At 39.6% G+C, this 13,288-nt stretch overlaps 1 long non-coding RNA gene across 1 annotated transcript; it reads left to right on the top strand.

Annotated features, from left to right (window-relative positions):
• The first annotated feature begins 1,254 nt into the window (after positions 1–1,254).
• LOC141147779 (uncharacterized) lies at positions 1,255–9,865 on the top strand. Its single transcript, XR_012245135.1, has 3 exons — positions 1,255–1,526; positions 1,642–1,863; positions 9,158–9,865. It is a non-coding gene; the product is annotated as an uncharacterized lncRNA (long non-coding RNA).
• Positions 9,866–13,288: the final 3,423 nt, after the last annotated feature.

The following is a 13,288-nucleotide window of genomic DNA, read 5'->3' as shown; positions in this document are numbered from 1 at the left end:
TGATGGTGCCAAATAAACTGCACTTTAAACATAATGATTTTTGCACTTCCTTAATAATGTTGTTTAGTAAATACCGATCATCCAACAGACATCACCAAATTTTCATTTTCTTTATCATTAAAGATTTTTTTTTAAATTTCCAAACAAATAATAGAAATATTAAAGGCAGCTGGTTCCGATATATAACAATCAGGTATAACAGTAAAACATTTACTGTACATACAAATCTCAATCATGGACAATGATTGAGATTTGTCAAATAGTCAAACAAATGATCAAATGAATCATACATAAACAGTATAGTAAAATCCCTGTTTACCCCATTGGGTTCTAGCTGTAAACAGGCGCTAACTAATATAATGAAAACATTTTTTATTTTTTTATCATTGAAGAAATTTTATTGAAATCATTAAAGAATTTTTATTGAAACCAAATTTTCATTTTCATCATGTTACAGTATATACACAGCATCAGTGCTTAGCAAATTAGCCTCTAGATGGCAGAGTCTTCATTCTATATCACTGCCACTGCAGATTTTTTTTTCCATCCAGTCACATAATTAGTGTGTAGTTTAGAGGGTTTAAATTGAGATATATATATATATATATTTTTTTTTTTTTTTTTTTTTTTAATAACATTTTTGCCTTTTTTCTTACTTTGCAAATGCAAAAATGATCAGGCAGAAATCAATTTTGTAGTTAATTAACAGATTTTTTTTTTAGTCCTCTAGCCTTCTACTTTTTACCACTTTGCATTCTGCTTTTTGGTATCACAACTTTTCACAACAGACATTTATGAGCTAAAGAAAACATAGAAAAAACAGCTGGAGCACAGCAGCAAAATAGCACATAATGCTGTAACAAAAAAAAAAACAAAAAAAGCAATTATTTTGCCAACCGTTGTAACCGTTGTAATAGAAATGTTGCAATGCACACCACACTCAAAGAAGTTTACACTCCATGCGTCCTCAGGCTATAAAGACATGCTGCAAACAATGTCAAAGGAATTCCAAGAATGGATTTTGATAATACGTGTTTATAGCACCTAATAAAAGCAACTCTTTCCTTGTAATGGACTATAACTGTGTTCACATTAGAACAGATTTTTTCCTTTTCATTTCAGTTACTATGTATATAATTCTTATGACTCAATGTGCAAAACACTGATATGGTTGTATATTAACAGGGAACTGCTGGCAAACAACTGAATACAAAGTTGAAATACATTTATGTGAACTGTCTTATTTGCCAAAGGATTTCCAAATCTTTGCAGCAATTCTTGTGATTCACACTGAGCAGCCAAGCAGGTGACATCCTGTTCCCCGGTTTGGTTTGAAGCTTTTTATAGCACTTCTCTATCTTTTATTGGGCAGCAAACCAGAACTGTCACCCTAGTCCCATGAACAGACTGATGACATCGGTAATGCTGAACTAGGGTTTCACCTTCCTGGCTATGAAGTATGGCTGAGAATTGTAAATCCCAAGAATGGTTGAACTGAATTAAAAATCCACCGGCACGTGGGATAGGTAACGTATTTGTTTTAACCATATAATTAGCTATTTGCCAGCATTTTACTTTAGAGTATTAAATTAACAAAGACTAATATTGAACTAACTTAGAGTTTTTTTTTATATTGCTCAGGATCTTCAAAGGCAGGATCTGTGATCTTCTAAATGATCATTACTCCTGTCATTAGAGCGGCACAGTGGTGTAGTGGGTAGAACTCTCACCTAGCAGTAAGAAGGGTAGCTGGTTTGAATCCCAACCACAACACTACCTGCCTGGAGTTTGCATGTTCTCTCTGTGCCTGTGTGGGTTTCCTCCGGGTACTCTGGTTTCCTTCTACACTCCGAAGACATGCTGGTAGGTTCATTGGATCCTGTCTAAATTAGTATGTATGAATGTGAGTTAGGGACCTTAGATTGTAAGCTCCTTGAGGGTAGGGACTAATGTATATGTAAAGCGCTGCGTAAATTGACAGCGCTATATAAGTACCTGAAATAAATAAATTGCTGTGAGTGTTAAATTTGTTTGTGTATTTTTTACTAGTAGGGGTGAGACTATCCAAAATTGCAAGGGCATAGCTCCCAACTGTCCCTGATTTTGAGGGACTGTACCTGGTTTGGAGCAATGTCCCTCTGTCCCTCTTTCTTCCTCATTTGTCCCCTATTTTGGTCTGAGCTGTATATTTGTATATAAAATGCACTATTTATCTTTCAAAAAGTGTTTCCTAGTTGTAAACATTTCATCCAATTTCGAAATTACTGCATTTGTATTGTCAAACACCATAGTAAAGCAATAATAGTAAAAAAAAAAGGTACTGTGGATTTAACTAATCTTTTTTTTTTATATTATTATTATTATACAGGATTTATATAGCGCCAACAGTTTGCGCAGCGCTCAACAAATTGAAGGCAGATATTACAGTTAATATTGTAGGTAGGATTTCGCGCAAACACATAAATGAATATTAATTAATAAGTGTTAACTGATATGTCACGTGAATTGTGTACAATCATTAGAAACAATAAAAAGTGTCCAATGGTGATAAAGTAATAGGTGATGGCCTCTAGCTTCCAGTTAGACAATGAAGTATTCAATCAGCTGTGTGATAGACTTCCAAAAATACATAATGGTCAAATAAACTCCTTCCCTCTATATCAGGTCTCCCATTGCCCTTACCTTAAAGGGCTTAAGATAAAGCCTTAGTATGGATGTAGGGTGATGGTCTAGAAGTAATCTGGTGGTGTCCACTGGTTGTTGGTTCTTGGTGAATGGATACTTTGGCCGCTTCTTGTTAGGGGCGATTCTGGATCCTGGGCTCCAGGTCAACCAATTAAATTTAAATTAAATTTATTTAATCCAAAGAAAAGAATTTCCAAGCAGTGAATAAAAACATCCACACTGTGGATACAGTGTGGGGCGGTGACAAGAAAAGATGGCGGCGGAACGCCGTCACCTGGTGCAAAACTTCCGGTTCACACTAACAACACTTCTGGGTCAAAGTAGCGTCTAGTGTTGTGTGTGATGGCTAGCGGGATCCTATGCGTTGCGTCACGTGACCTCATCAGGGACGCGTAGGATCCCGCTAGCCATCACACACAACACTAGACGCTACTTTGACCCAGAAGTGTTGTTAGTGTGAACCGGAAGTTTTGCATCAGGTGACGGCTTTCCGCCGCCATCTTTTCTTGTCACCGCCCCACACTGTATCCACAGTGTGGATGTTTTTATTCACTGCTTGGAAATTCTTTTCTTTTGATTAAATAAATTTAAAAAAAAAACGAACTACACCATTGGGAGCCCCCTTGTTCTTTTGTCTTGCTTGGTTGACCTGGAGCCCAGGATCCAGAATCGCCCCTAACAAGAAGCGGCCAAGAAGTATCCATTCACCAGGAACCAACAACCAGTGGACACCACCAGATTGCTTCTAGACCATCACCCTACATCCATACTAAGGCTTTATCTTAAGCCCTTTAAGGTAAGGGCAATGGGAGACCTGATATAGAGGGAAGGAGTTTATTTGACCATTATGTATTTTTGGAAGTCTATCACACAGCTGATTGAATACTTCATTGTCTAACTGGAAGCTAGAGGCCATCACCTATTACTTTATCACCACTGGACACTTTTTATTATTTCTAATGATTGTACACAATTCACGTGACATATCAGTTAACACTTATTAATTAATATTCATTTATGTGTTTGCGCGAAATCCTACCTACAATATTTACTTTATGGTGATACAGTGAGCACTATTGATTTTGCAGCATCACGTTCATGATTTTGCACACATTTGATTTTTTCAGCACGTTTATATAGTAGCGCAGAGGTCCTATCACTTATTATTCCAGATATTACAGTTACATTACAATTTGGTACAAGAGGAATCAGAGGGCCCTGCTCATTAGAGCTTACAATCTAGAAGGGAGGGTCAATTGATACAAAAGGTAATAGCTGTGGGGGATGAGCTGATGGAGAAAGTAAAACAGTGTATTAGTTAGAAGCAGGAAAGGCTTCTTTAAAGAGAAGGGTTTTCAGGGATTGTCTAAAGATGGATAGATTAGGGGACAGTCGGACAGATTGGGGTAGGGAGTTCCAAAGGATGGAAGAAGCTCTGGAGAAATCCTTGAGGCGAGCATGGGAGGGGGGTGACAAGGGAGATAGAGAGCAGGAGGTCTTGGGAGGACCAAAGAGAGCAGCTTGGTTGATATTTTGAGACTAGGTTAGTGATGTAGCTGGGGGCAGAGTTATGGAAGGATTTGTAAATTATTGTTAGTACTTTGAATTTTATTTGTTGGGTGAGTGGAAGCCCGCGGAGAGATTGGCAGAGAGGGGTGGAGGACACTGAATGGTTGTAAGGTGGATGAGTCTTGCAGCGGCATTCATTATGGACTGAAGGGGGGATAGTTTATGTAAAGGTAATCCAATGAGGAGGTAGTTGCAGTAGTCAAGGCAAGAGATAACCAGCGAGTGAATTAGAAGCTCGGTGGTGTCATTAGTTAAAAATGGGTGTAGTCTAGAAATGTTGCGGAGGCTAAGGCGGCATGATTTGGACAGGGATTGGATGTGGGCCTGAAAGGACAGTTCAGAGTCTAGGGTTACCCCTAGCACCCTGGCATGTGGGGACAGACTGATAGATGTGTCATTGATCTCATGTGGGGGAGGAAATATTAAGAGCTCGGTTTTAGGTAGATTCCATTTGAGGAAGTGGTGTGACATCCAGGCTGATATGTCTGTTAGTAAATCAGTGATGTGTGAGGAGACTGATGGGGTGAGCTGAGGAGCAGAGAGATAAATTTGTGTGTCATCGGAATATAAATGGTAGCGGAAGCCATGGGAGGCTATCAGCTGACCCAGAGAGGATGTGCAGATCGAGAATAGTAGAGGTCCAAGGAAAGAACCTTGGGGGACCCCATCTTTTTTTTTTTTGTATAATTCTCCTTTGAGGTGGCGTGGCAGGGGATGTGTCCTATGTCTATATACTTTTGCTAATAGGTGTCCCTCGTTCCCATCACAAAAAGTTGGGAGGTATGCAAGGATCCTGGAAATAAAGCCAAAAACTATGGCAGGGAGACCACACTGTTGGAGGTTCCAAAAGATATGAGAGGTAAGGGAAGGACTCAGCCCAGCAAAGGCCACCTATAACTGAAATATCAGTTTTAGGTGGGCTAAATCTATGGTAAAAGGCATTTTAACCACTTGACCTCCACCCCTTTAACCCCACTTCATGACCAGGTCATTTTTTGCGATACGGCACTGCATTACTTTAACAGACAATTGCGCAATCGTGCAATACTGTACCCAAATATAATTTCTGTCCTTATTTTCCCACAAATAGAGCTTTTTTTTGTGGTATTTGATCACCACTGCGATTTTTATTTTTTGTGCTATAAACAAAAAAATAGAGACAATTTTGAAAAAAAATTTTTTTTCTTTCTGCTATAAAAACATATGCAATAAAAAAATTTAAAAAAATCGAATTTCTTCATGAATTTAGGCCAATATGAATTCTGATACAAATTTCCCAATAAGCATATATTGCTTGGTTTGCGCAAAAGGTATAGCGTCTACAAACTATGGGATATTTTTATTTATTTTTATTTTTTATTTTTAACTAGTAATGGCGGTGATCAGTGACTTATAGTGGGACTGCGATATTGCAGCGGACATTTGAACACTAAATTACACTTTTGACACTTTTTGGGGACCAGTGACACTAATTCAGTGCTAAAAATATGCACTGTCACTGTACTAATTACACTGGCTGGGAAGCGGTTGAACGTCAGGAGCGATAAAAGGGTTAACTCTGTGCCTAGCTAGTGTGTTTGTGTAGTGTTGGAGGTGATTTTATTAGGGGAACACAGGATCCATGCCTTGCCTGCTGTCAGAATGACAATCTGCCTTGTTTAGGTAGCACCCCGTTCTGGCTCTTTGAATAATGATCGGCGGGTGCCAGCAGTCATCGAGTCCACAGTACCCATAGATCAGTTCCCGCTGTGTATAATCACAGCAGGAGTGGGTTGCCGGTGGTGCGCACATGGGCCACCAGACCGGGAAGTGTTCCAGCGCAGAAGTGCCACCTTGCCGCAGTATAAGTATGTTATAGTGGCGGAAAGTGGTTAAAGTGCTTTTTTTTTTTTTTTTTTTTTTTTTTACATAGATCCCAACTGTCCCTCATTTGGAGGGGCCTTCCCTCCTTGGAGACAAAATCCCTCTCTCCATTGCGCAGCCTCAGTTGTCCCTCTTTTGGTCTGATGTGTACATCTCTATACAAAATGTACTATTTTACTACCAAAAGCACTATGCTGCCCTAAACTTTGTATCCAACCTCTATATTATTGCATTTGTTATTTTGAACAGCCAATATAAAGGAAAAACAGAGGTCAAAAAACATTTGTGTGGTTTCGCCAAATCATTTTCTGTATATTAGATCTTTGTGGATCGTGTAATCAGGGCCGTGGCTACATACTGTGTGCTATAAGGTGTCCCGCTTTATCATTTTAAAAAGTTGGGAGGTATGCTTTTCTGTTTAAGAAAATGCCTGCTTACACATGTGGGATTTATTTTCCATGCCCTTCATTCATTGGGTACACAATCACATTTGCATTTCAGGCTCTTCCACAGAGCTTTCACTCTAACTATGCTTTATCAAAATATCATATTGCTTTGGGCAGACTTACATGATAAACCCATGCATATAGAATCTAGCCCTTTTATTAACTATTCTTTCCTCCATCTTCTGAGATTAATATATTCCAAAAGAATTGTAAACTTTATTAGATATTAGTTAATGTGATATACAACAGGGATGCTGGTGATGCCAAATAAAAAAGGAAGAGAATTTTCTAGGTTTTGTGTGTAACCTGGACTGTAACTGATAACTACTGTGGAACTATTCCCGTTATTGCTGCTGTATTATCCTTCTGCAGTGTGGACAGGGTTAAACTGAATATTCATTAATGCAGAAGTGTGGCAGCCATTTTTAAGAAGACAACTTTTCAATGTTCATCTATGGAGTGCCTCCTGTTGGATGGGTCTGGGACAACCCTGAAAGGACGGTGATTAAATGTTGCAGCAAAAACAAGGGGAGGTGGGTCAGCAGGCTGCTGAAAGGAAAAGCAAGGACAGTCTTAAAGGAGATGGGTTGAGAAACAGAGACCGGACTTCTGGCTGAATGGAGAGATCAGACTGCTAGCTGAACTGAACCCTGCCATTGCTGACCACAGTTGGGTGAGACATCAGAGAGACTGCTCATCAGAACGGCCCTGGTTTCCGAGACAGTAACTTTCTCCCTGTGAAGGTGTAAGGTGTGATTTGAGTGCCTGGTGAGATCAGACTATACTAAAGAAAACTCTTGTAAGGAAGGAAAAGAGGGACTGACTCAGCAGGATTGAAAGTGAAAAATCACAGCAACTCCCATTTCTGTCTAAGGCCTTGAACTGAATCAGAGCAGGTGCACTGGGTCTGGTATGAGAATAGCATTGCACATGTTTTTTTTTTTTTTTTTTGCTGGAATTTGTTGTGCTTTCTTTAAGGGCCCTAACTTTACCAACCAATTTTTTTTTCTTCATCATTCACTGCCTGTGGGATAAAACAGGGACTGTTATAACAAGTCAGAACTGTCTTAATATTTTTTCTAGCTAAAAACAATTCAATGTTTTTAATTACTGTTAGTCAGAATACTGCAGGTGTTTAGCCACACTTCTCAGAGTAAAGTTATTGTCTTATTGATTATTTGTATAAGTACACTTGCTAATCCTCTCTACATTTAGGCTACACTTGGACTGAAAAATTCTTTGAAATATTTCAAGGTGTGACGGTACTGTAAGTGCTGGGTAAGTGAAATGTGCTATCCTTGGGCATGCAGAGAAATTACAAGACAATTTAGCAGCCCCTCTGTGAAATTATTGTTATTATTATTTAAAAAGGCTTTATATAGGCTACATTGTTTCACTTTTCAGGAAATCAGAAAATGAACATACAGTGGAACCTTGGTTTGCGAGTAACGCGGTTAACAAGCGTTTCGCAAACCGAGCACTGTATTTCTAAAATTCCTAACTCGGTTTGCGAGTGTTGCCTCGCAAACCGAGCAGGATTCAGGCCAAAAGCAGTGTGCAGTACCGCTTTTGACCTGAGGTGGGGGGCCCCGGAGCCGAGCAGAGCCAAAAGTCGCCGGTCGGCGTCGTTCGGAAATGCAAGGAAAGGCCCGAAGACAGTTCGACTGACCTCTGCAAACCTTGGAAAGGCTCGTGAACAGAGTCTTTCCGAGGTTTGCCGAGGTCCGCCAAAGTGTCCCTTGGGCCTTTTCGGCCATTTCTGAGGCTCTCCAGCGCCCTCCGCCTCTGACCGCATGTGGTATTGCATCCCATTGAAGCCAATGCGGAACAAATTATTTTCGTTTCCATTGACTTCAATGGGAAAACTCACTTTGATATGTGAGTACATTGGATTACGAGCATACTCCTGGAATGGATTATGCTCGTAATCCGAGGTTCCACTGTACAAAGATTATGGAAATGTAACAGACAATGAAAATATGTGGAAGAGCTAACAATCCTCTATTATTAGGTGGACTGAGAAAATCTAATGATCATTTTTAAAATAGACCAATAATATGTAACTGTAATTGTGATATTATAATAAATGAACACAACTAGTCTCCCAGCTAGACTCTTTCTTATGTTAGAGAAGAAAATGTAGTTGACAACAGATGTTGATGAAATGGGATAGCACTGGCAGAAGGCATGACTAAGAATAAAGGAAAGAAGTAATAAGAACCAGCAAATATGATTACATTCAATTTTAACTCGGACCCATGTTTGTCCTAGTTGTGGAACATGGAAGCAGCCTGCTAAGGATTCATTGGGACCTCTTAGCCAGTTTATTCTTAGCTAGCAGTCCACTGTCAATTATCCAACCTCCTGAGATATTTACCAGTTATAAGTGGCCTAGTTCATTTGGTCCTCATCATTGATGATCAAGATAACTGGTAAACAACAATAGGAGAAATTCTAAATAATCTACCCACCATGAATGAAGGGGTGATTGTAAATTTAAATGGTATCTTTAGTCTTCTTGACTATTTACAACACAGTTTAATTTGCTAAATCATGAATAATGACCATTTTTATTTATTTTTATTTTTTTATAGAATACTGTTTTACATTTCTTTCATCCTCCTGTAACAATGGGCCATGTTACTGAATTGCTGAACTTTCTTTGTCCACAAGATGGCATTGCCAATTATGCCTTGCCTAGCTATGACTGGCTTTGTACAGGTTGCACAGGAGCAGTTTTGGAGATGTAGTCTTGAAGGATTCCAATTATAGCTGTCCCTGGGCTGCAACTACAAGGCCCATAAGCACCTGGGAGAAGGAGGGGTGAGATAAAAGCAAAACCCCGGGAAGAGCTGAGTCAGGTGGAGTTAAGCTCGCCACCCAGAAGAAAGTGAGCTGTGCAGTGCCATAGAGAGAGTGGGTTGCTATGCTGGACACTGGAACCAGGAGGCTGAACCGATTGGGGACTGTAGCAATACTGGTGACCCAGAACATTTGCATCAGAGTCGCCATCGCATCATCTGCTGTTTGCTGTATCGATGAATAAGGGAACTTCGCACCATACCGAGCACTTGTTGTCACCAGGGGACTCCTTAACCACTTCAATACAGGGCACTTATTCACCTTCCTGCCCAGACCAATTTTCAGCTTTCAGCACTGTCGCAGTTTGAATGACAATTGTGCATTCATGCTACACTGTACCCAAACTAAATTTTTATCATTATGTTCCCACAAATAGAGCTTTCTTTTGGTGGTATTTGATCACCTCTACGGTTTTTATTTTTTGCTAAACAAATAAAAAAAGACCAAAAATTTTGAAAAAAGTTAAAGTTTTGCTTTTGTTTCTGTAAAAAAAATGTTGTAAATAAATAAACAAGTTTTCTCTTCCACTAATGGGCACTGATAAGGTGGCACTGACAGGCACTGATAAGGCGGCACTGATAAGGTGGCACCAATGAGCGGCACTGACGATGGGCACTGATATGCGGCACTGATGGGCACTGTGAAAGTGGAAACTCCTGCCCTGGCGGGGGTCGGGGGGGCTATGCTAAAAGGACACTGCTGCAACACCTAAGTACTGATCCAAGGCAGGACAAATGGGACAAAAGTGGGGGAAGATGGTAGTTGCGCTGTGATGAAGGGGGGGGGGGGGGGGGGAGCTACAAAGATGACTAAAGTGGCAAAGTGAACTAAAAAAGCAGAAACAGGCCAATGCATGAATAGATCCTACATGCTAAAAGAACATGGTGGGGATGCAGTGGAGTGCAACGTAGCTGATCAACATGACATGTTGCGGGCAGACAAAGCCTAATATATAAAGGTAATCATGAAACAGTGACTGCTTGAATATAGCAAAACAAAAATGCATATACCAACACAAATAGGGTGAATAATGACACAATGCAAAAAAAAAAAAATATATATATATATATAATGCAAGAAAAATATATGTGGGCTAGTGCCCCATTAGCAAAAACGTGCCAGATCCTGGTGAACTACAAGTGACAAATCCCTAGGACAAACATGAATATTAGTTCTATCATCCAGTCTAAAAAGCAAAAACACGTGATGAGAAACACAAAACAAGTCCAATCGTGAAGGGAGGGGGGATCTTCAGTGAGGACACCTCCGTGTTTGCAAGCCGCTTACCTTACAGCTGTAAGGTGTACAGCCTGTGTTGCAAATGACCCGCAGGTGTAGACGTTCCGTGTATACAGGCAGTGACAATGATGAACATGCCAAGCGAAATATAAAAAATAAAAAGTATACAGCATGTAAAATAACTCTGCAACGACCACAGTGGAGGGGGGGCAAGACACACACAGGGGGAGGTTGCACTCACTTTCATGAAGTGAGTGTGGGCATCAATCCACGAGCGCCAAGCTCGTATGCCTCCAGGAGTGTCACCAATCTGGAATCTGTCCCCGTGCCTGGAAACTGTAATATGTCCCCGTGCCTCTCTCCTCAGTGTTCGTCAGGTAGAGTAGTGATGTACAGTGTGAGGGGGAAAGAGACGCACATAGCGTGATCCCATATAAAAGGTATATTTATTTAATAAAACAAGTCCAATCAACTTACATTTAAAACAATGCTGCAGTGTGTAGTAACTACGAGCGCCGAGCTCGTCTCCTGTTGTTTGTCTATGGCAGCGTCCCGTGCTCCAATCCTAATGCATATCGTCACGTCACGTGACTTCTTCAGAGGATAACACAGGATAGAAAGCCAATGCTTATATATCGTCCCCTTGTAATGGGCGCACGGCGGCCATTTTCCCGAAGCCCGCTCTTATGTTAATGGGTGCCCGGCGGCCATTTTTTCAAAGCCCATCAATACAAAGGATAGCACACAGTGCTGTTGCCTGTTGTCAGGATGGCTCTAACAGGTGAGGTTGGAAAGAATGTACTTAGCCACAGACCAGATCAGCTAGAACATAATCTCAAACTTGATTTTAGAAACCGAAAAATAAAAACCACAATGCAACGCCCTACCAAGACGCACTATCACATAAATGGAATTGTACTGAAAATGCATAACATGTGAGGTATGCGGAAAACAAAAGCGTAAATAAAAATGGATACAAATTAAATAAAAAATATATAAAATGAAAAAAAGTGTAAAAAAATGAAAAAAAAAAAATATATAGATGATGAAAAAAATAAAATTAAATATACAAATAAAAATGAAATAAAATGAAAATGAAAATAATAAAATAAAAATTAAAAAAAAAGATAAAAATAAAAATAAAGTAAAGTAAAAATAGAAAAAAAAAAAAAAGTGAGTGAAAATAAAAAGAAAAAATAATAAAATAAAATAAAAATAAAAAATAAAGTAAGAATAAAGAATGAAAATAGCACGACGGGGAATACGGAAAAAACTGAAAAAACGACCCAATGTAAGAAAAAAGAAAAAAGAAAGAAGAGGAAGCTGGAGCTCGGGACATGTCACAGACCTACTAAATGAATAATAAAAATGTACGAAAATACAAATATAAAAATATGTATAAATATATAACATTACAACCAATGTGATCTAGTAAACTAGTGCAACTAGAAACAGAGAGTGGTTGACTTGATGAAAGGAAAGGAACCACTAACCGAGGAAGAACACTAAGAAGAATATTGAAGCCTAAAAGTCGCTAAGGAAACAATTTACGTCAAACTCGATGTTGAGTCCCTTCGGCACAAGGGTGTCCATGGAAAAAATCCATTTGGACTCGAGTTGACTCAAAATCCTTACTTTGTGTCCCCCACGCCATGGTCTGGCGTAGGGTACGATACCCCAAAATTTCAAATGACTGGGGTCCCTTTTATGGTATTTGTCGAAATGCCTGGACACATTGTGTTTGTCGAAACCCTTTTGGATGTTTTGCACATGCTCCTTAATACGGATTCTCAATAGCCTTTTGGTGCGACCCACATACTGGAGGCCACAGCTGCACTCCAATACATAGACCGCTCCCTCGGTGTTGCACCCGATGAACTCGTTGACATCATATTGGGTGCCATTACTGTTTGATTTAAAAGAGAATACTTTTTAATTCGGACGTTTGGTGCGGGTACAGGCATAACAGCGTTTACAAGGGTAAAACCCTTTACCCGTAAAGAAAGAAAATTGTTTTTTTGGGGGATCAATCACGCTTTTCACTAGCCGATCTCTCAGGGTGGGTGCCCTTTTATAGATGAACTTTGGTCTATCTGGTAGTACCTCTCTTAGGCCAGTATCGGATTTTAGAATATGCCAATGGCGAGATATAATGCTTTCAATCTTTTTGTGTTGAAAGTTGTAATCAAACACCAGGGGTACCTGGTCTTGCTGGCACATGGGTGTTTTATCTTCAAGCAGTTCTTTTCTTTGCATTTGTCCGACTTCTACTATTTTATCTTTTATAAACTCTTGATCGTATCCTTTGCTGGTAAATCTCTCTCCAATCATTCTGGCTTGCATATAAAAGTCTTCTTCCAAAGTACAATTGCGTCTTAGTCGCATTAACTGGCCTTTAGGGATGTTAAATAGCCAGTTACTGTGATGGCAACTACTTAGAGGTAAATAACTGTTACGATCGACATTTTTAAAGAGTGTTTTAGTGGTGTATTGATTGTTAATACGTGAGATCTCTAGATCGAGGAAAGAAATGGACTGTTCCTCAATCTGCCAGGTTAATACGATGTTTTTGATGTTATTGTTTAGTTTGAGAAAAAAAGAGGTTAGGAGTTCACAATCTCCTA

This window comes from Aquarana catesbeiana, linkage group LG06 (assembly GCF_042186555.1).
Source record: "Aquarana catesbeiana isolate 2022-GZ linkage group LG06, ASM4218655v1, whole genome shotgun sequence".
Taxonomy (NCBI): domain Eukaryota; kingdom Metazoa; phylum Chordata; class Amphibia; order Anura; family Ranidae; genus Aquarana; species Aquarana catesbeiana.
Note: the sequence above shows the minus strand (reverse complement) of the source record. Positions and strands in the feature narration are given on the sequence as shown.